The sequence below is a fragment of the Pelodiscus sinensis genome, chromosome 25 (assembly GCF_052426305.1).
Source record: "Pelodiscus sinensis isolate ZL-2025 chromosome 25, ASM5242630v1, whole genome shotgun sequence".
In the NCBI taxonomy this organism is placed as follows: domain Eukaryota; kingdom Metazoa; phylum Chordata; order Testudines; family Trionychidae; genus Pelodiscus; species Pelodiscus sinensis.
Window position 1 is genome coordinate 1490832 of NC_143076.1, and position 20174 is coordinate 1511005.

Below are 20174 nucleotides of genomic sequence, written 5' to 3' on the forward strand. Positions count from 1 at the left end.
TGGAACCTCCAAATTGTTGAAGCAAACGCCTCACTCAGTTTACGCGGCTAAACAGACAGTTTTATTGGCCAATAAAAGCAAAGTGAGCCAAACGTGGTCCCAGCAAAGCCGGGTCCAGTAAGGCTGGCTAATACAATCAATCCTAGTATTTTATACCCTTAACTAAACAAGTCTGATGTCAGGGCAAGAAATCAAAGAGAACTTCAAAGAGGAATTATTATCAGCATAGAAAGAAACAGGTTAAAAGGGAGTTCGAGCTTCAGCTCAAAATAGTTCATTAACACATTCCAACAGCGCATCCCTCTGGTCTCTCCCCACCTCGGTGAAGGCCAGTTCACTCCCTCGTGCAGACACAAGAAACTGAAATGGCTTTTTGTTATACAGAATGGCTTCTAGCTAAATATGAAATAGCTTCTACACTCCTTACCTACACTAGCCTTTCACAGGCCACTTTCTGTCCCCTTCAGGACGAGGCTCCATTTTCCATTGGCCAGAGGGGACAAGACCAGAAACCAAACAGAACATCAGAACAGCCAGACTGGGCCATGCCAGTTGCCAAACTAGCCCAGGATCCTGTCTCACAACAGCAGCCAATTCCATTGCCCAGTGGGAATCCTCAGGACAGACAATTGTTAAGTGACCCCTCCTGTCGCCCATTCCCAGCTTCTAGAATACACCAGCTCAGGACACCTGCCCTGTCCATCCTGGTTAAATGCCATTGATTGACCTTCCCTGCATTAAATGATCCACTTCTGTTTTGGATCAACTGTCTTGGGCTGCGCAGGCCTTGAGTCATGGCAAGAGCTGGAGGGGAATGGGGAACGGCTGCACTTTGGAATGGGAAGGGGGTGTCTGGGACCATAAAGTAGAACAGTTTCAAAGCCCTTTTCAAGGAGGGCACCATGGCTTAGCTGGCCTCCCCTGGCCACCCATGAAACTGCTGGCTCAGGAAAAGGCTGATTGGGGAGGAGTGTTGGGAAGAAGGAAACCACAAGTGAGAAGCACTTGATGCCCACATACCCTGACTCTCTATGGCTACAGGAGCTGCAAAGGTTGCTCCCTCAGGCTCTCTGAGCACGGACACCCCCAGGGAATCACAAGGACGTGTGGTGCTGGCTCTCCTGTCAATGCAATTGCAGTCAGAGCCCTGCCTTGCCAGCGCCAGCAGTCTCTGCAGGGGCTCCAGGCTTGTGGTTTCCTTCTTCCCAATACCCCTCTCAAATCAGCCTTTTCCTGAACCAGCAGTTCCATGGGTGGCCAGGGGAGGCCTCTTCTGTGTCCCAGAAGGGCATAAGTAAATGTGAGCAAAGGTTACAACAAGGCACCACAGGGACTTGAATCCAGGATCTCCTGTTTATGAGGCAGGTGCTTTAGCCAGCTAAGCCATGGTGCCCTCCTCTGAAGTTGCTTTAAAATGGCTCTTTATGTTTCCAGACAACACTTTTGACTCCCAAAGTGCAGCCGTTCCCCACTTCCCTCCAGCCATCGAGCCCAGGCGGTGTCTGACCCCTGGGCACAGAAAGCTACAGCTCAGTGGGCAGGGGACTTTGGCTTCCTTGCCCATGGGATGCTGTGGCAGGAAGGGCTGCTCAGCAGGGACGGGGTTCACCTGTGGAGGAAGGGAAGAGTATTTGGGTGCAGACTGGCTAACCTAGTGAGGAGGCTTTAAACTAGGTTTGATGGGGGCAGGTGCCCAAAGCCCACAGGTAAGTGAACAACATGGACACCTGGGGGATGGGCCAGAAATGGGAGAGAGCAGTGGCTGTAACTGCAGAGATAAAGGAGGGACGCGGGACCACTAGGAAGCAAAATCTAATCTGTGTCTTAGATGCTGGTACAGACACACAGGACTATGGGTGATAAGCAGGAAGAAGTTGGTATCACAGGGACGTGGTGGGATAATACACTTTATTGGAATATTGGCACAGAAGGGTTCAGCTTGCTCGGGAAGGACTGGCAGGAAAAAGGGAGGAGGAGTTTCCTTAGATATGAAACATGCGAACACTTGGCCTGAGGCGGAGATGGACACAGGAGACTTGTCAGGAGTCTCTGGGTGAGGTTAAAGGGGTAAAACCCCAGGGTGATGTCACACTAAGCATCTATTACAGACACCTCCCCAGGCAGAAGAGGTGCCTGAGGCTTTTTAAACAATTAACAAAATCATCCAAAGTGCAGCTGGTTTCACACACACTCAGCCTCACCCACAGCTGGGAGGCAGTTTGCAGGGAGCTGAAAAGAAACAGAAGAGGGGAAACTGGAGCCTGGCAGAACCAAGTCTTGGGATTCTTCTGTGTCCAGATGTGCTAAGCAGCTGGCAGCCAAGCTCCCAAGTGCTGGTCTGTTCCCGCCCTCCCCAGGCAGGTGAATTCAGCGTCACCTACAGCTGGGACGCAGTTTGCAGTGAATTGAAAAGAAACTGGCTGGTAGAACCAAGGCTCAGGATACTTCTGTGTCCAGATGTGCAAACAGCTGGCAGCCAAGTGCTGGTTTGTTCCTGCCCTCCCCAGGCAAGTGAATCCCCTCCTCTGGGTGTTACAGGCAGGACTTTGCCTGTCTGGCTTTTAGCCAGGGAACTTTTCTATGCCCGGCAAACGTGACACCCACTGCACTGCAGAAACCAGTCCCCTGCCTTTTGCAAAGAGGCCCCTAGAAGCACTTAGCCCCCTTGTTGTCTCTGCCTGTAAAACAAGGAAAAAGCAAATATCTATCCCTGGAGAATGTGGGTGTTGATCCCACTGCCTCTCACATGCAAAGCAAGCGCTCTACCACTTGAGCTAATTCCCCCACCTCTGACAGAAAAGGGATGAAATCTAGACACAGCCATTGTGTAGACACGGCCTTGGGGTGTCACTAAACTAGCCCCAAGACACATTCCTTGCTTGGACCAGTCACAGTCCTACCTGAGACGTGTGTGACTCAAAAGCCTCCTGTTCCCTGCCAGTTCCCAACACTGGCTGCAGACCCAGCGATATTTGGTGCCTTGGCTGCTGTCCCTGCTGGCAGGGAGCTGTCCCGCACCTGCAGTTCATCCGCCTCCCGGAGAGGCGGCAGCTCTGTGAGGGGGAGAAGCCGGGGAATTTAAACCATCACTGCCGGCCCGGGCTGGGCCAGTGCGCTGGCATCTCTCCTGTCTGGAGCATCCGTCAGGGTAAAACTGAAACCACATCAGGAGATAAGGGGTCAGGTCTCTCCTGGCAGAAGCTATAGGACTTGGGGTCCATTCACCCCTCTCTAGAAGGAGCTATAGTGTCAGGGGTCTCCCCCAGCAGGAGCCAATGGGTGCCATGGGGGCTCACACACACACAGGGGCACACGCCCTCAATATCGGTGCCCAGGGCAAAACTCGCTCGGCTCCTGGAACGGGAATAGCAACTAGCAGTGAGGCCCCTCCCTGGCAGCACCGTGTCAGACGGTTTCTTCTCGGCCTGGTGCCTCCTGAATGCTGGGAGCAGCTGCCTGGCCCGAGGGGCTGCAGTTCCCTGGAGAGAGGGGCTGGGGCCGGTGGCTGCAGGAAAACCCTTCTGCTGGGTGTGTGTGGGGGGGTATTTGCCGGATGAACGTGCCTGAGGAAAGACGCTGGAAGCGCAATAGATACATAAAAGGGGATGAGGGACAGTTTGAGTCACACACACGGCAGGGACGCAGCTCAGCCAGGGACCTTATCCACTCACAGAGCTTCTCCACGCCCCGAACTTCGCCAGGCAAACTGCCCCATGGGCCTCACCCACACCCTGCTCAGGGCCTGGGGATTTTCTGTCCCTTTGCCAGAGCAAATAACTAGCCCCCCCTGATCTGGAGTCTCTGCCTCTCATGGGCCTTCTCCTCCTCAGTCTCTGCTTTGTGTCCAGATAGACTCTGTTCTGCCACAGCCACCTCCCTCAGGCTGTCACTCCTGGGCCTTCTAGAGCACAACACACCCCTTCATTCTGACTTTGAATACCTGGGCTTTTAGCACTCAGATCTGCACCTAACACCAGCATTGGCTAGTGAGGGGTCTGAACAGCTTCCACAGAAAGGGAGACAGCCACTGTGGAGCAGCCTTGCCAACTCTGTCAAAGAGCAGAGAAAGGTAAGTTCTTTATGACTGAAAGGAAACGATCACCCCAGGGGGAACTTGAACCCACAATTCCTGGCTTAGAAGGGCAGTGGCCACTCCTCTCCCCCTGAACCAGACATTCACCCTTCTAAATGTCCCTTCTTCAACTTTTAGCTCCTGATTAAGGCCCTTTGAAGAAGCCAGATACACAGGAAGGGCTGATTACACCCCTCTGAAAATCAGCTTTCCATGAGTATCTGTAGATGGCTCCGAGTCATGGGCCTTGACGTCTCGTCTCCCTCCCGAAACCAGGGAAGTGTCTCATCAGGGAGCTACACTGGTGCTCACACTGCTCTTAGGGGTCCCACAGTGGCTGGGTGGGGAATGTCCGGTTGTTACTGAAGGGGAAGGATAGAACACAGCTACATTGCCGAGAGTGCGGGAGGCCGGCCTGGTGACGCCATGGGACTGCCCTGGGGGAGCTCTGCAATGTGACCCAGGCTCCCAAGGCAGAAAGTGCAGAATCCCCTTCGATGAGCACAAGAGGTTCCAACCGGCCTGGTCTGAATAGGGCTGGACAGCCCCACTGCTGGAGTGTCATAGCCAGACACTAGAGTTACAGGCACATCTCTTGTACCCAGAAAGGTCCTGTCACAAGCTCCCTGCCACTCCCATCATGCAACAGGGGCAGGTCCAGCCTCTTCTGTAAAAGCTGCTCTGGAAATCAGATAACAGTGACAGTGGCAGGATTTGAACCCAGAACCTTTGAATTACTGGGCTGGCTGATTCTGAGGACCACTGTTTAGATGGCTAACATGCTTACCGTTGTGCCACAGGGCCCCAAAGTAAAGATAGATCCTCATCTTCTCCCTCTGCTTTGCAGCAGGGCAATTCCTGGGGTAGAAGAAAGGGAAAAGCTGAACCAGAGGAACACACGCTCCCCCTCCCACACTCCGACCCCCCCATACCCAGCCCCCTGCCCAGAGTCTCAGCTGTGGTTTAAACCTGGTTCCAGAGAGAAGAGGCCAATTCAAACAGCCCCATGGCAGCGAGGGAGTCAGCACGTCGGTGGGTGGGGCAGGGAGCTGGGGGCAGAGCTGGGCTCTAACTCACTGAGTGCCCTTGGCCTGATAAGTGAATCTCTCCCTGACTCTATGGCCCTGTCTGTACAGCAGGGACAGCAACACTCTCAGCCCCACAGGAGGGCCCCTGGCCTAACAACGTGGCCCCCTGAGCAGCCTCTGATGTTCCCTGCTTCAGCCCCAGAACCAGCCCTGAGTGACGGGGGCAGGGAGAGCAGCTCACACATGCCAAGGGGCTGGCCAGGGGCAGGACATGACCCTGCAAGGCAGCAGTGGGTGGGTGGAGCAGGGATCTGGGGGCAGAGCTGGGCTCTAACTCACTAGGGGTGTGTCCCATAGCTCAGAATAAGCAATGCAATTCAGTAGCTTATTTTGAGTCAATTTTGAAATAGCTTATTTTGTAATTTGGCGCTGGCTACACAGCACTTAGTTCCAAATAAATCACTATTCCGAAACGCCCCTCACTCCTCCTGCCATGAGGTTTGCAGGGACGTCGGAATAGCGAGCCCGTTATGGTTTGAAACAAGGGGTTTGCTCTTAAGACGTGTCAGTGTGATATGAGCACCACGTCCTAAACCTCTGAGCTAGCCGGCCCACGGGTGTCAGTCTCACAAGTGGCCCGTTCAGAAAGGAGCCTTGGGCAGCCCCAGAGATGTTGTGGGCTCTGGAACAAGGTGGGTGGGGCAGGAGCAGCTTTTGCAGACAGGGGAATTAGCTCAAGTGGTAGAGCGCTTGCTTAGCATGCAAGAAGCAATGGGATTGATGCCCACATTCTCCAACTGTGGCTCAGCTCTTATCCGTCATTTTCACTGTCAGGGGCTCAGTGGCCTCCTCCCTTTTCCTACCTGCTCTCCCAAAAGAGACAGACCTGGCTCCCCTTTCTTTGCCACCAGCAATTGCCATGGTGCAAACCAGAGTGTGGAAATATCAGGCTCTCTGGTGCAATGGAAAGCATGTTGGACTTTAAGCTGCAACAAAATACAGGACTATGTAGCACTTTAAAGACTAACAAGATGGTTTATTAGATGATGAGCTTTCGTGGGCCAGACCCACTTCCTCAGATCAAATAGTGGAAAAAAATTGTCACAACCATATATATCAACGGATACAATTAAAAAAAATGAACACATATGAAAAGGACAAATCAAATTTCAGAACAGAATGGGGAGCTAATGATATTAGAGGTGATAATTGGGGAAGCTATGTTTGTAATGGGTAAGATAACTAGAGTCTTTGTTAGGACCCCGCCGTAAAGTGTCGAATTTTAGCATGAATAACAGTTCAGAGGATTCCCTTTAAAGTGCAGTTTTAAAAGGCTTTTGAAGCAGGATGCAGGTAATTAAGTCATTGAGATAATGTCCTTTCTGGTTGAAATGGCAAGAAACTGGTATTTTTCTGTATTTTGTTTCAGCTACCCTAGACTAACATGGCTACTTTTCTATCACTATTTTAAGCTGCAGTGATTCATGTGAGCCCAGCTAGACATTCAAAGTTTGTGGGTTCAAGTCCCACGAGTGTCACTTTAGCTGCTTTCTCATTTCCAGGGTGCAGCTTTTACAGACCAGGGATCCTTAGGGTGAAACTGGGGTGGGCTTGAGTCCAGACAGTTCCCAGCAGACCCCAGTGAGGATGGAGGGAAGGGCTGGTTCTTGCGGTTGGGGCTGGGAGTTGTTCTGAAAGGCTTCAGGTGCCATTAGATCGTTTTGTCCCTCCCTGTCTCCTACCAGTGCTGAGCAACACTCAGGCTATGTCTGCCCTACACTGCTCTTCTGGGAAAAGCTACGCACATTTCAAAACCCAATTTGTGCAGCTTTTTCTTCTGCTTATTTTTTTTAGAAGAGGCTTTTCCGACATTTGGCCTGTTACACTGGGCAAGTCACACAAGGGAGGCAGCAGGCAGAGCCAGCCCAATGCACCAGCCTCCCAGGGCAGAGGAGGCCAAGGCAGAAGCAGCTGCCTGGCCTAATTTATCACAGCATAACAGGAGCCAAGTGTTCTCCACTGCCTGACTCAAGGCTCTTTCTTGCCCCTAATGTGGGGTTCTGGTCTGTGAAGAGGTTGGAACTCAAACCCCACTCCTGACACACCCACTTCTTTCCCCACAAGGAACGGCCCCATTTCCATCTCTCCAGGGACAGGAGAAGGGCTCTGGCCTGTTCTCTGCAAAATGGTCAGCCCGTTTCATGGGCACCTCTGACTCTCAGCTCTCAGGCTGGCCTCTGCTCTCCTGGCTTCTCTCCAGCTGCTTCATCTCCCAGGAATCTCTGTAAGAAATGTGTCACTTTCACCCCTGGGAGCAGCTCAGCCAGGCAAAGGGGCTGCCTGGGGCAGGACATTAGCCCTGGAGAGCAGGGGTAGGTGTGGCAGTGACATCACAAGGGCCTTTCGCAGCCCCTCAGCTTATTGGCTAAAGGAGGTTGGGAGGTGCTGACCTCACAGAGAGTCCATGACAATGGCCAGGTGGGACAGGCTGCAGGGCAGGGGCCATCTCAGAGCCCGCCCCCCCCCCCCATGGCTTTGCTGCAGGGAGTCTCCTTGAGAGTTGCCCTTGAGGCCTTTTCAGAGCCTTCTCCTTTCCCACGACTAACTGACCTAGATGACAGACGTCGCTGTGGAGAAGGGAAGAGCCTCCAAGAAGGCCTCTGTAAATGCAGCAGGGGAATTAGCTCAAGTGGGAGAGCGCTTGCTTAGCATGCGAGAGGCAGTGGGATTGATGCCCACATTCTCCACTCAGGAGGGCAGCTTCCAATTTTTCTTTTCACTAGCAGAGCCAGCCATGGGGCTAAGTGGCTCCCTAACTCGCCCCAGCCCCCACTTCCTACTTGCTGTCCCCAAAACCAGCCATGTTGGGGCAGAGAGCTGCTGGACACCAGCCCTCCTGGGCCAGACAGGAGCACTGGAGGCAGGTTTCAGGTGGGGCAGAATTAGCTCCACTGGGAAAGTGCTGCCTTTGCAAGTGAGAGGTAGCAGGATTCACTCCCATCTTCTCCCACCGGCTCGCTGGTGCTGAGGGGCTGGCCCCTTTCCTGCTGCCCCAACTCTTATTCCCACAATGCGCTTTGTGCAGGGGCCGTTGGTCTTTCTGCCAAGGTGCATGGCTGGGAGCCCGGACTCAGGACCCTTCCTAAAATATACAAATCCCCCGCCCGCCTCAGGGGCCAGGTGGGTAACTTGCCTTGCATATGTGACAGCATGAGACCCCTCCCACCCGTCTGCTCAGTGTGCAGACCAAGCCCAAGGGTAGCACCTGGCTTGTGTGTTACACAAAAGCCTCTTGTTCCCTGTCCAGTTCCCAACATTGGCTGCTGATATCAACTTTCATGGGGGTGTAGCTCAGTGGTAGTGTCTTTGACTGCAGATCAAGTAGTCCTGGGTTCAAATCCAAGTGCCCCCTTGGAAAAAATTCCTTCTAGTGTCAACATTTTCCTTTCCAGTTCCATCACACTCTGGCTTTACATTGCTTGAGGTTCTTGACATTAATAAGAATCCTTAATGCAGAACTACTCAACTTTGGGATCCCTGGCAGCCATAATCAATGGCATTTAACCAGGATGGACAGGGCAGGTGTCCCTAGCTGGTGAATTCCAGAAGCTGGGAATGGGTGACAGGAGGGATCATTTAATAACCATCTGTGTGAGGATTCCCTCGGGACAATGAAATTGGCTGCTGTTGTGAGACAGGATCCTGGGCTAGTTGGACAACTGGCATGGCCCAGTCTGGCTGCTTTGATGTTCTGTTTGGTTTCTGTTCTTGTCCCCTCTGGGCAAGGGAGAAGGGACCCCTCATCCTGTGAAAGGCTAGTGCAGGTGAGCAAAGAAGCATGTGTCCTGTGTCCCTGGTGGTCTAGTGGCTAGGATACAAAACTCTTGCTGGTCTGATTCCCACTCAGGGAAACCAGCCTGATGTTTCCCATGGCCACTGCCTAGTCATTTTTCTCACCTCATTGTCACATGTTACAGCAGCTGTGACCCAAGAGGTTACTTCAGGCTCCTTCCCACCTCTCCCTCGCTGCTAAGGCAACACTTGCCATTTTCACATGGGGCAGAGCTGGTGACTCAAACTGCCCCTTCTCTCTCCTGCATGGGCAGCGCTACAGGAAGAGGAAGAGGGGCTGACAGCTGACATGGTTCCCTTCTGCCGTTTCATCTCTCAGGGCTTGTTTCTCCTTCCTTGTCCATAGCAGGCAGCTACACAAAAGCAAAACACCAAACCAGACAACCCTGGGGCAAGCACAGGGATTGAACCCACAGCCTTGGCATTATTAACATCAAGCACTAAACACCTGAGCCAGCAGGCCCACAAGTGCCCCTTTGGAAAAGACACCACAGGCAGCTGCAGGGATGTCTCTGCTGCTGTCAATGGCTCTTCTCTGACAGGGCCACTAGTGACTCACTGTGATGTGGGCTGGCTAGTCCAGCTGGTTTGAGGCTTGGTCAAGCTCATCTTGCCCTACAGGGCCACTGGCAACAGCTGCTCTCTTGTGTGCTGCTGTGGAGAAAAGCTTCCCTGACAGCTGCTGAACTAGTTTGGTGGGGACAGTGTTAAACTGAAGATTTAAAGGTCCTTTGTTTAATTCCAGGCTTAGGCAGAAACAGTTGTCCCTGTGGCTGAACTGTCATCAGTTCGACTTTCTGTAGAGAACCTGTCTGTTCCCCCTAGAAGGCCCTTGTCTGCTCTGCCTCAGCCAGGTGAGGGGGAAAGAACTCTCCTTAGAGGTGGAGTGAAAGCAGCCACTTAGGGGCAGCTGCTCCAGTCCTCTGCTCTATAAGCTGAGCTATGGAGGGGCCTTTTGGGGGTGCTTCTCTGTCCAGGTGTCTCTGTCCACAAGGGCAGGAACAGAATCCTGGAATCACCTTCTGCCCAGACTCACCCTCTTGGGAACAGCTGGTTGTAGTGGTGAGGACAGAGGGTCTGTGCCCATCTGCCAGTAGCTCCTGGGGTGGGGGGCAGGGCTTTGTGTGTTGGTATCACACGTGACATCACGAAAGCCCTGATGCACATGGCTTGACACCCCTCCTGGAGCAGCAGCAGGCTGGGAGGGCGGCGCGCTGGGATGGAACAGGCTGTCAAGCCTCTTTGGCTCCTGCCATCTGCGGCTACATGGCACAAAATTTTGGAAAACCCTGTTCTCTGGACACGTCCCTTCTGCCTCGTAGAAAGAGCGTCCTCTTCAGTCTGGACGTAGCCACTGAAAGAAGTAGAAGGGGATTGACAGGGGATGGGGAGAGTGTTTCAGGGGTTTGTTGCTTTCGTTAGAGGTGTGGCCAAAACACAGGCCTCGCTGTGAGCAGGATTTGAACCTGTGCAGGGAAACCCTATTGGATTTCAAGTCCAATGCCTTAACCACTCGGCCATCACAGCTGTGAACTTAGTAGTGTTTGGGCAACAGCAAACAAAAGATCTCAGGGGGGAGGGGGCCACATAGTCGCTCCCTTGGGGGGGGCTGTTAGTCTGTAGCTGTGAAAGGTTAAAAACCAACAAATGGTCCTAGAATGAGAGAATCCTGCCTTGTGTCCGTGTTTGCTGTCCCAGAGAGCGGCCCCATGGCTAAGCTGGCCCAGATACCTGCCAGGTCCGGGGGAAGTGAGGGAGGCAGCCCCCAGTGGTACCTGGCCAATGTGTCTGCTCTTCCCACCATCCCTCCTTATGTAGCTGGAGTCGGCTTCCTTCAGTTGAGCTTGGCCATATCCCCACGGCGGGAAGCCAAAGGCAGCAAGAGCAGACTTCTGGCCACTAGTCAGGTGCTCTCTGGTCTTAGTTGGACTCACTAAATCGAACTCCAGAAGGTTGATGGCAGCCCGTCCTCCCCAGCTGGGTGTCGTTCTTGTTCTTCTGCACAGCCCAGCCCATGGAGACCAAGGACGTGCCAATGGGCATCTACATCACACCCTTGTTGAATTGATGGAAACAGAAACCACACACACAGCGGGTTTGAGCTGGTTTCAGCTGAGGGACAAGTTTGCCTGCTTTATGCGTATTGGTGCCAGAAAACATTAAGGGTTTGTATTCTTTTAAAGCAGGCACATACAACAGAAATCCAGGATGCAATAGAACTGGAGAGGTAACTGTTTCTATTGAAAGAAGATTTTTCAAGGGGGCACTTGGATTTGAACCAAGGACTACTTGATCTGCAGTCAAACACTCTACCACTGAGCTACACCCCCACACAAAATAGATACCTGTAGCCCGTGTTGTGCACTAGGCAGGGAACATATGCCTTCAGCCCCTGTTAGGCACTGGGATGGACCCTCACTGACCCCAGATTGTGATGGACCCTAACGAGGAATTTGTCCTGAATGCAGCAGAGCTGGGGCAGGACAGAGGTTATGTCTATACAGAAAAGTTATTTTGGAATAATGGCCATTTAGAATAACAATGCCAAAGTCTGTGCAGCAATTCCGTTAATGTGAAATAATCTGACGTAACAGACGGGTTATTCCAACTTCTGCAAACCTCACTCTACGAGGAATAATGCCTGTTCCCAATTAGCTATTTCAGAATAATGCTTGTGGAGATGCGCCACTTCCGCTATTTCAAAATGGCCCCTCCCTAGGCCCATTCTAAGTTATTTCTCCCAGGGCTCTAAATCAGTAGCTTGTCTGCATTAGGGGAGCCCAACTCGGACTGTTCCGAGGTTTCCCTGCAGTGTAGACGTGCTAGTTCAAAATAAGCTATTTTGGAATCACTATTCAAGACCAGCTTATTCCAAAATCAATGTGCCGTGTAGATGTAGCCAGAGAGTCCTGAGAGATGAAGCTGTTGGTGGGAAGCCAGGAGAGCAGAGGCCAGTCTGAGACCTGAGTGTCCCAGGTCCCCACCAGCACCTGTGTATATAGGTCCCATAGTATAAGGGGCAGCAGTCAGGATGCTAAATCCTGCAATGTGAGTTGAAGTCTCTGTGGGAACTGCTTGGGCTGGTTGCTGTGAGCTCTTCGTGCTCTGTGGGTTTTACATTCCTTGTGCTGAGGTTCCCCAGGGGCAGTTTCATTCCTGTGCTGGGTGTCTGAGGCCCAATGGAGCTTGGTCCCCAGACTGATCAGACTTGTGCTCAGGTGCCTGATGCTCTCCCAGCTGTAGGGCAGGTCACCTGCTCAGCCCATGCTGGAGGCAGCCAGACAGTGTGAGCTGAACACAGGGTTTGGGCGGGGAGGGGGTTGAATATTTGGGGAAGGGTCCCGAGTCCTGGCTCCCAGCCATGCGCCTTGGCACAAAGACCAAGGGCCCCTGCACAAAGTGCATTGTGGGAATAAGAGTTGGGGCAGCAAGAAAGGGGCTGGCCCCTCAGTACCAGGGCACAGGCAGGAGAAGATGGGAATGAATCCTGCTACCTCTGCCATAGCCTGCCCCAGGAGGGCTGGGGTCTAGCAGCTTTTCACCCCGGCTTTGTGGGAGGCCAAGTAGGAAGGGGCCTCTGGAGGCTCATAGCCCCCTGGCCTACTGTGTCTGTGGAAAGGGGAGAAGAGGACACATACCTCTCACTGGGGAACAGGGTGCATGGATCCCACTCATTCCTGCAGAAAATGAAACAGGCTGAGCATTTTGCAGAGAACAGGCCAGAGCCCTTCTCCTGTCCCTGGAGAGATGGAAATGGGGCCGTTCCTTGTGGGGAAAGAAGTGGGTGTGTCGGGAGTGGGGTTCGAGTTCAAACCTCTCCACAGACCAGAACCCCACATTAGGGACAAGAAAGAGCCTTGAGTCAGGCAGTGGAGAACACTTGGCTCCTGTTACTCTGAGATGGGATATTAGGAAACTTTTCTTATGCAGCCTGGCTAGCTCAGTTGGTAGAGCATGAGACTCTTAATCTCAGGGTCATGGGTTCAAGCCCCATGCTGGGCGGTGCCCTTCCTTAACTTACATTCTCAGTCTGTGAGCAATTGGCTCTCAGTTTTCACCAGGGTTTTAGAAAGAAAAAGTCTAGTCCTGGGGTCCAGCTTTACTAGAAACAAAGAGAGAACCAACTGCAGTTTCCATCTTCTGAGGAGAAGGGAAGAGGATTTTCTTCTCCTCAGTTCTAGCCACATCAGCCCAGGGGGGAGAAAAATAACCCTCCGCCCGCTGATTGTTCCCCGTCAGCTTCTGTAGCTTCACCTCCTGCCACAGCAGCTCCAGCTTTGAGCTACAAATCTCAAGGGGCTGGTGAGGAAATTAGGCGCTTCCCTGAGAACAAGAGGTGGAGTGTTCACAAGGAGCATCCCCCTCCCCTGCAGAGCAGGGTGTTAGAAAGAGCCAGGAACAGAACAGTCAGATAAGTTCCATCCCTTGAAATGTGTTTCTGTGGTGAAGTGGTTATCATGTTTGTCTAACACACAAAAGGTCCCTGCTTCAAAGCCAGGCAGAAACACAGGGTCTTCTTTTATTGCGGTGCCCAGGTAACTGCAGCTGCTGCTGACCAGCCTGTTGATGAACCCAACGCTCATGTGACTGCAGGGGGGTAAGGTCAGCTGATAATGCCCCTGGGTGCCAACCTGGGGAAGCCAAATAAATTAGGCCAGGCAGCTGCTTGTGCCTTGGCCTCCCCTGCCCTGGGAGGCTGGTGTATTGGGCCAGCTCTGCCTGCTGCCTCCCTTGTGTGACTTGCCCAGTGTAACAGGCCAAATGTCGGAAAAGCCTCTTCCCCCCTCCCCCCAGAAAAAGCAGAAGAAAAAGCTGCACAAATTGGGTTTTGAAATTTGCGTAGCTTTTCGCAGAAGAGCAGTGTAGGGCAGACATAGCCTGAGTGTTGCTCAGCACCGGTAGGAGACAGGGAGGGATAAAACGATCTAATGGCACCTGAAGCCTTTCAGAACAACGCCCAGCCCCAGCCACAAGAACCAGCCCTTCCCTCCATCCTCACTGGGGTCTGCTGGGAACTGTCTGGACTCAAGCCCACCCCAGTTTCACCCTAAGGATTGCCTGTTCTGTAAAAGCTGCGCCCTAGAAATGAGAAAGCAGCTAAAGTGACGCTTGTGGGAATTGAACCCACAAACTTTGAATTTCTAGCTGGGATCACATGAATCACTGCAGCTTAAAATAGTGATAGAAAAGTAGCCATGTTAGTCTAGGGTAGCTGAAACAAAATACAAAAAAAAACCAGTTTCTTGCCATTTCAACCAGAAAGGACATTATCTCAATGACTTAATTACCTGCATCCTGCTTCAAAAGCCTTTTAAAACTGCACTTTAAAGGGAATCCTCTGAACTGTTATTCATGCTAAAATTTGACACTTTACGGCGGGGTCCTAACAAAGACTCTAGTTATCTTACCCATTACAAAGATAGCTTCCCCAATTATCACCTCTAATATCATTAGGTCACAGACATTTACCTTCCCCCCCGCATCCCCGTTCTGTTCTGAAATTTGATTTGTCCTTTTCATATGTGTTCATTTTTTTTAGTTGTATCCTTTGATATATATGGTTGTGACAATTTTCTTCCACTATTTGATCTGAGGAAGTGGGTCTGGCCCACGAAAACTCATCATCTAATAAACCATCTTGTTAGTCTTTAAAGTGCTACATAGTCCTGTATTTTGTTGCAGCTTAAAAGTCCAACATGCTTTCCATTGCACCAGAGAGCCTGATATCTCCACTCTCTGCTTTGCAGCATGGCAATTGCTGGTAGCAAAGAAAGGGGAGCCAGGTCTGTCTCTTTTGGGAGAGCAGGTAGGAAGAGGGAGGGGGCCACTGAGCCCCTGACAGTGAATATAAGGGATAAGAGCTGAGCCACAGTTGGAGAATGTGGGCATCGATCCCACTGCTTCTTGCATGCTAAGCAAGCGCTCTACCACTTGAGCTAATTCCCCTACTGCATTTACAGAGGCCTTCTTGGAGACTCTTCCCTTCTCCACAGCGACGTCTGTCATCTAGGTCAGTTAGTCGTGGGAAAGGAGAAGGCTCCGAAAAGGCCTCAAGGGCAACTCTCAAGGAGACTCCCTGCAGCAAAGCCATGGCGGGAGGGGGGGGGGGGGCGCTGAGATGGCCCCTGCCCTGCAGCCTGTCCCACCTGGCCACTGTCATGGACTCTCTGTGAGGTCATCACCTCCCAACCTCCTTTAGCCAATAAGCTGAGGGGGCTGCAAAAGGCCCTTGTGATGTCACTGCCACACCCACCCCTGCCCTCCAGGGCTAATGTCCTGCCCCAGGCAGCCCCTTTGCATGGCTGAGCTGCTCCCAGGGGTGAAAGTGACACATTTCTTACAGGGAGTCCTGGGAGATGAAGCAGCTGGAGGGAAGCCAGGAGAGCAGAGGCCAGCCTGAGAGCTGAGAGTCAGAGGTGCCCACTGCACTTTCACATCACAGGTCCTATGGTGTAAGGGGCAGCACTCAGGACTCTGAATCCTGCAATGTGCGTTCATATTTCAGAGTGGGACCTACTGAGACTCAGGTGGTTGTTACAAGGTTCAGGTGCTTTGGCTTCCATGCCCTGAGGTTCAACGGAGAGAGTTTTGTTCCTCTTGCTGGGTGTCTGAGGCCACTGGAGCTCCATCTCCAGACGGAGCAGGTCAGCGGGAAGGGCCTGATGCCATCACAGCTGCAGGGCAGGTCACCCACCTGACCCCTGAGCTCAGCCTGTGCTGGAGGCATCCAGACAGTGTGAGCGGGTCAGAGGGGGCATTGGGGGAAGGGTCCTGAGTCCTGGCTGCCAGCCACACACCTTGGCAGAAAGACCAAGGGCCCCTGCACAAAGTGCATTGTGGGAATAAGAGTTGGGGCAGCAGGAAAGGGGCTGGCCCCTCAGCACCAGGGCCACAGGCAGGAGAAGATGGGGGTGAATCCTGCTACCTCTGCCATGGCTTGGCCCAGGAGGGCTGGGGTCTAGCAGCTTTTCACCCCAGCTTTGTGGGAGGCCAAGTAGGAAGGGGCCTCTGGAGGCTCATAGCCCCCTGGCCTGCTGTGTCTGTGGAAAGGGGGGAAGACGACACTCACTTGTCACTGGGGAACAGGGCGCATGGATCCCACTTGTTCCTGCAGAAAATGAAACAGGCTGAGCATTTTGCAGAGAACAGGCCAGAGCCCTTCTCCTGTCCCTGGAGAGATGGAAATGGGGCCGTTCCTTGTGGGGAAAGAAGTGGGTGTGTTGGGAGTGGGGATCGAGTTCAAACCTCTCCACAGACCAGAACCCCACATTAGGGGCAAGAAAGAGCCTTGAGTCAGCCAGTGGAGAACACTTGGCTCCTGTTATGCTGTGACGGGATAGTAGGAAATGCTTCACAGAGACCCTTGCTAGCTCAGTTGGTAGAGCATGAGACTCTTAATCTCAAGGTCATGGGTTCAAGCCCCATGCTGGGCAGTGCCTTTCCTTAACTCACTTTCTCAGCCTGTGAGCAATTGGCTCTCAGTTTTCATCGGGGTTTTAAAAAGAAAAAGTCTAGTCTTGGGGTTCAGCTTTAGTAGAACCAGAGAGAGAACCAACTGCAATTTCCATCTTCTGAGGAGAAGGGAAGAGGATTTTCTTCTCCTCAGTTCTAGCCACATCAGCCCAGGGAGGAGAAAAAATAACCCTCCGCCCGCTGATTGTCCCCTGCACCTTCTGGCGCAAGAGCCTCTTCCACAACAATGGTGGCTAATTAGATATGCAAATGAGGCTCACCCTCTCCATTGGCCACTTGCCGCTGCTCCTACCGGCCGCCCGCCAGCCACTCCCTCCAGCCACCCCATCCATGCTGCTGTGGGTGCCAGTGTCTCACCACACTGTGAAATCAGACCAGAGATGGACACTGTCAGTAAACACTCATATCGGAAACGCTCCTCTGGATGCTGGGCCCACCAGAGCAGTGTGCCGCTGCCATCTGTCTGCTCCGTGGACATCTTCCCATTGCAGAGCACGCGCCGAGCCAGACTGTGACTAGACAGCCTGTCTCTGGGCACCCAGGGGCTACATCTACACTGCAGGCTTCTTGCTCAAGAATGGCCGTTCTTGTGCATAAACTTGAGAAGCATCTACACTGCACGCGCGTTCTTGAGCAACTAAATTTACAGCAAAATGAAGGAAAAGGGCTTCTTGGGCAAGAGTTATTCCTCTCCCCATGAGGAATAAACCCTCTTGTGCAAGAGCTCTTGCACAAGAAGGTAGTATGAATGGGCAACAGGGTTTTTTTGTGCAAGAAATCCCTATGGCTAAAATGGCCATCAGAGCTTTCCAGCACAAGAGAGTGTGCACATTCTTGCGCAAAAGCACATGGCAGTGTGGACGTGCTCTTGCACAAGACATTTTGCGCAGGAACTCTTGCACAAAACAGTTCTTGTGTAAGAAGCCTGCAGCATAGATGTAGTCAAGGATTGTTTGGGTTTGTTATGAGCACTGAGCTTTGTACAACAGCCCAGGGAACATTGTGAAAAGCCAAAACCTTCCTACCCTGGGTGTCCCTGGCCAGCCAGTGAGTGGCACAAAGGTTCCTGGCAGTGATGGCTTTGGGTAATTGGTAACAAATCCTTACAGCTCAGATGAGGTGGCCGAGTGGTTAAGGTGATGGGCTGCTAATCCATTGTGCTCTGCATGCATGGGTTCGAATCCCATCCTCATCGGACGTTTTCAGCCTTTCCTCTTGCTTCTCCCAGATCTCTCTTCAGTTCAGTGCCAGCCCCTCCCACTGCAGCCTGGGGAAAGGGGAAATCTCCACAGAGACACTCCCAGCTGGGACCCTCCATCCCTTCTGCCCTCAAGGGGAAACCTCACAAAGGAGATTCCAGGCAGCCAGGCCATGGGGGTCTCTGAGATGCCCCGACCCTGCAGCCTGTCCCACCTGACTGTTGCCATGGACCCTCTGTGAGGTCGCTGCCTCCCAGCCAATGAGCTGAGGTTCTGCAAAAGTTCCTTGTGATGTCACTGCTGCCTTGCAGGCTCATGTCCGGCCCCTGGCCAGCCCCTTGGCATGTGTGAGCTGCTCCCCCTCTGCCCCCGTCACTCAGGGCTGGTTCTGGGGCTCACACAGGGAACATCAGAGGCTGCTCAGGGGGCCACATGCCCCCAAGGTCACCTTTTAAATGTCAGGGCAAGCCAGGATCTATCCCGCCCCTTTGCTGAGCCCCTGCCCTCCCCAAACCTTTCCATGGACTCTTGGTTACTAATGGACACTCGCCACTAATGACATAATCACACCCCAGCCATGTTGCTAGGGCTGCAGCTGGGGAGAACAGTTTAATTTAAATAATTAAATAGATTAAGCGTTTGAACTGTCTCATGTTAGTTGATCAAACTTCATTTTAAAGAAAGGGAAAACATTACGGCCAGCACACAAGGTTTCAATGTTGCTTTATTTATGGCAGGGGCGGGGAACCTTTTCTGGGTCGGGAGCCACTGACCCACAGAAAAATCAGGGACCACAAAAGTGAGACACAAAGAAACTCCTCCAAAGGCCCCCAGCCCTCTGTGATGTGGCCTCCAACTAAGACACCTCACTCCTCTGGCGTTCCAGCCCCATGGCATGAGGGGAAGGGACAGGCAGGACTGAGGTTCACATTTACTTTTCTGGGGCTACAGAACTAGTGGATTTTGTGAACCTGCTTAATCTATTGGCTTTCTAATCGAAAACCTGAACCACTCAGCCGCCTCAGCTCTGATCTTAGCAGTGTCAGAGGTTCGGGGAAACTGGTAAATAATCCCAGTGCCCACGCCTGACGGCACCTGCCCCACAGAATTCACACAGCAAACCTGGCTCCCCGAGAACAGAGGGAGTTGGGGGCTCATTGCTGGGCTGTGGGGTGAAGCATTAAACCAGCCCCCTCCTGTGGGGCTGTGAGTGTTGCTGTCCCTGCTTTACAGACAGGGCCATGGAGACAGGGAGAGATTCCCTGAACAGGCCAAGGCCACCTAGCGAGTTAGAGCCAAGATCTGCCCCCAGCTCCCTGCCCCACCCACCGACGTGCTGACTCCCTCGCTGCCAGGGGGCTATTTGCATTGGCCTCTTCTCTCTGGAACCAGGTTTAAGCCACAGCTGAGGCTCTGGGCAGGAGGCTGGGTATGGGGGGTCTGAGTGTGGGAGGGGGAGCGTGTGTTCCTCTGGTTCAGCTTTTCCCTTTATTCTAGCCCAGCAATTACCCTGCTGCAAAGCAGAGTCAAGAGATGAGGGTTGCTGTGAGCTGTGGTGCAATAGTCAGGGTCTTGGACTTTGAAACTGTAGCTATTAGTGTGAGCTAGACTAGTCATTCCAAGGTTGTGGGTTCAAATCCCACTCTAGTCACTTTCAGCTGCTCTCTGATTTCCAGAGCAGCTTTTACAGACCAGGCTGGACCTGCCCCTGTTGCATGATGAGAGTGTCAGGAAGCTTGTGATCCCAAGACCTCTGTGTGAGACTCCCCTGGGGGGGCTCACAGGAGAGAGTCCCTGGGTACCACACATGGGCCACGGAGACCTGCTCCATGGTCAGCTGTGTGCAAGAGACGTGCCTGAGACTCCTGGTGGGTGTGTGGGCCCTGCCCTGCCCTTCCTTGAAAGAGACGGGACAAACACAGGGCTGATTGACAGGGGCTGTGACACTCTAGCAGCGGGGCTGTCCAGCCTTTCAGCTGGATTCAGACCAGGCCGGTCGGAGCCTCTTGCGCTCACCAAGGGGGATTCTGCACTTGCTGCCTTGGGAGCCAGGGTCACATTGCAGAGCTCCCCCAGAGCTCCCCCAGGGCAGGGTTTGGGTCTCAGGGTTTGGGTTGGAGTCCTTGGGACAGGGAAGGGGGGTTTGGTCCCTTCCTGAGGGCAGAGAATTAACAAGAGAGAATTCCTTCCCCTGCAGCAATCTGAGTTGGCTAAAGAGTTAGTAACAGAATATTTGCCCAAGTTTAAATTGAGGAAAGAAAAGCCTCCGTGGTGTAGCCATCACTGTGTTTGTTTAACATACAGCAGCTCCTTAGTTCAAAGCCCTATAGAAACACAGGTTCTTGAGGTGTCCTCTCTGATGGGCCAGGCATGTTCTACCGTGAGCTGGGGGTCTGGGGGGTCTCAGGGCTTGGGTACCTTGTTGCCCTACTCAGTGTTGTGCAGAGGTGTCCTGGAAGCTCTGGTCGAAGGCTCTTTCACAGGCGAGTTCTTCTTGCTGGTCTCCTTCTTGGACCCCAGTTTATATAGTGAAAATTGAGTCCTGCTTAA

At 52.8% G+C, this 20174-nt stretch overlaps 5 non-coding genes across 5 annotated transcripts; 3 read left to right on the top strand and 2 right to left on the bottom strand.

Moving 5' to 3' along the window:
• Nucleotides 1-10397: 10397 nt before the first annotated feature.
• TRNAS-UGA (transfer RNA serine (anticodon UGA)) lies at nt 10398-10479 on the bottom strand. The gene has a single exon. It is a non-coding gene; the product is annotated as a tRNA-Ser (tRNA).
• Nucleotides 10480-11210: 731 nt separating this feature from the next.
• TRNAC-GCA (transfer RNA cysteine (anticodon GCA)) lies at nt 11211-11282 on the bottom strand. The gene has a single exon. It is a non-coding gene; the product is annotated as a tRNA-Cys (tRNA).
• A 1599-nt stretch (nt 11283-12881) lies between these two features.
• Nucleotides 12882-12954, top strand: TRNAK-CUU (transfer RNA lysine (anticodon CUU)). Its single transcript has one exon. It is a non-coding gene; the product is annotated as a tRNA-Lys (tRNA).
• Nucleotides 12955-16312: 3358 nt separating this feature from the next.
• On the top strand, nt 16313-16385 carry TRNAK-CUU (transfer RNA lysine (anticodon CUU)). The gene has a single exon. It is a non-coding gene; the product is annotated as a tRNA-Lys (tRNA).
• A 1153-nt stretch (nt 16386-17538) lies between these two features.
• Nucleotides 17539-17620, top strand: TRNAS-GCU (transfer RNA serine (anticodon GCU)). The gene has a single exon. It is a non-coding gene; the product is annotated as a tRNA-Ser (tRNA).
• The last annotated feature ends 2554 nt before the right edge of the window (nt 17621-20174 follow it).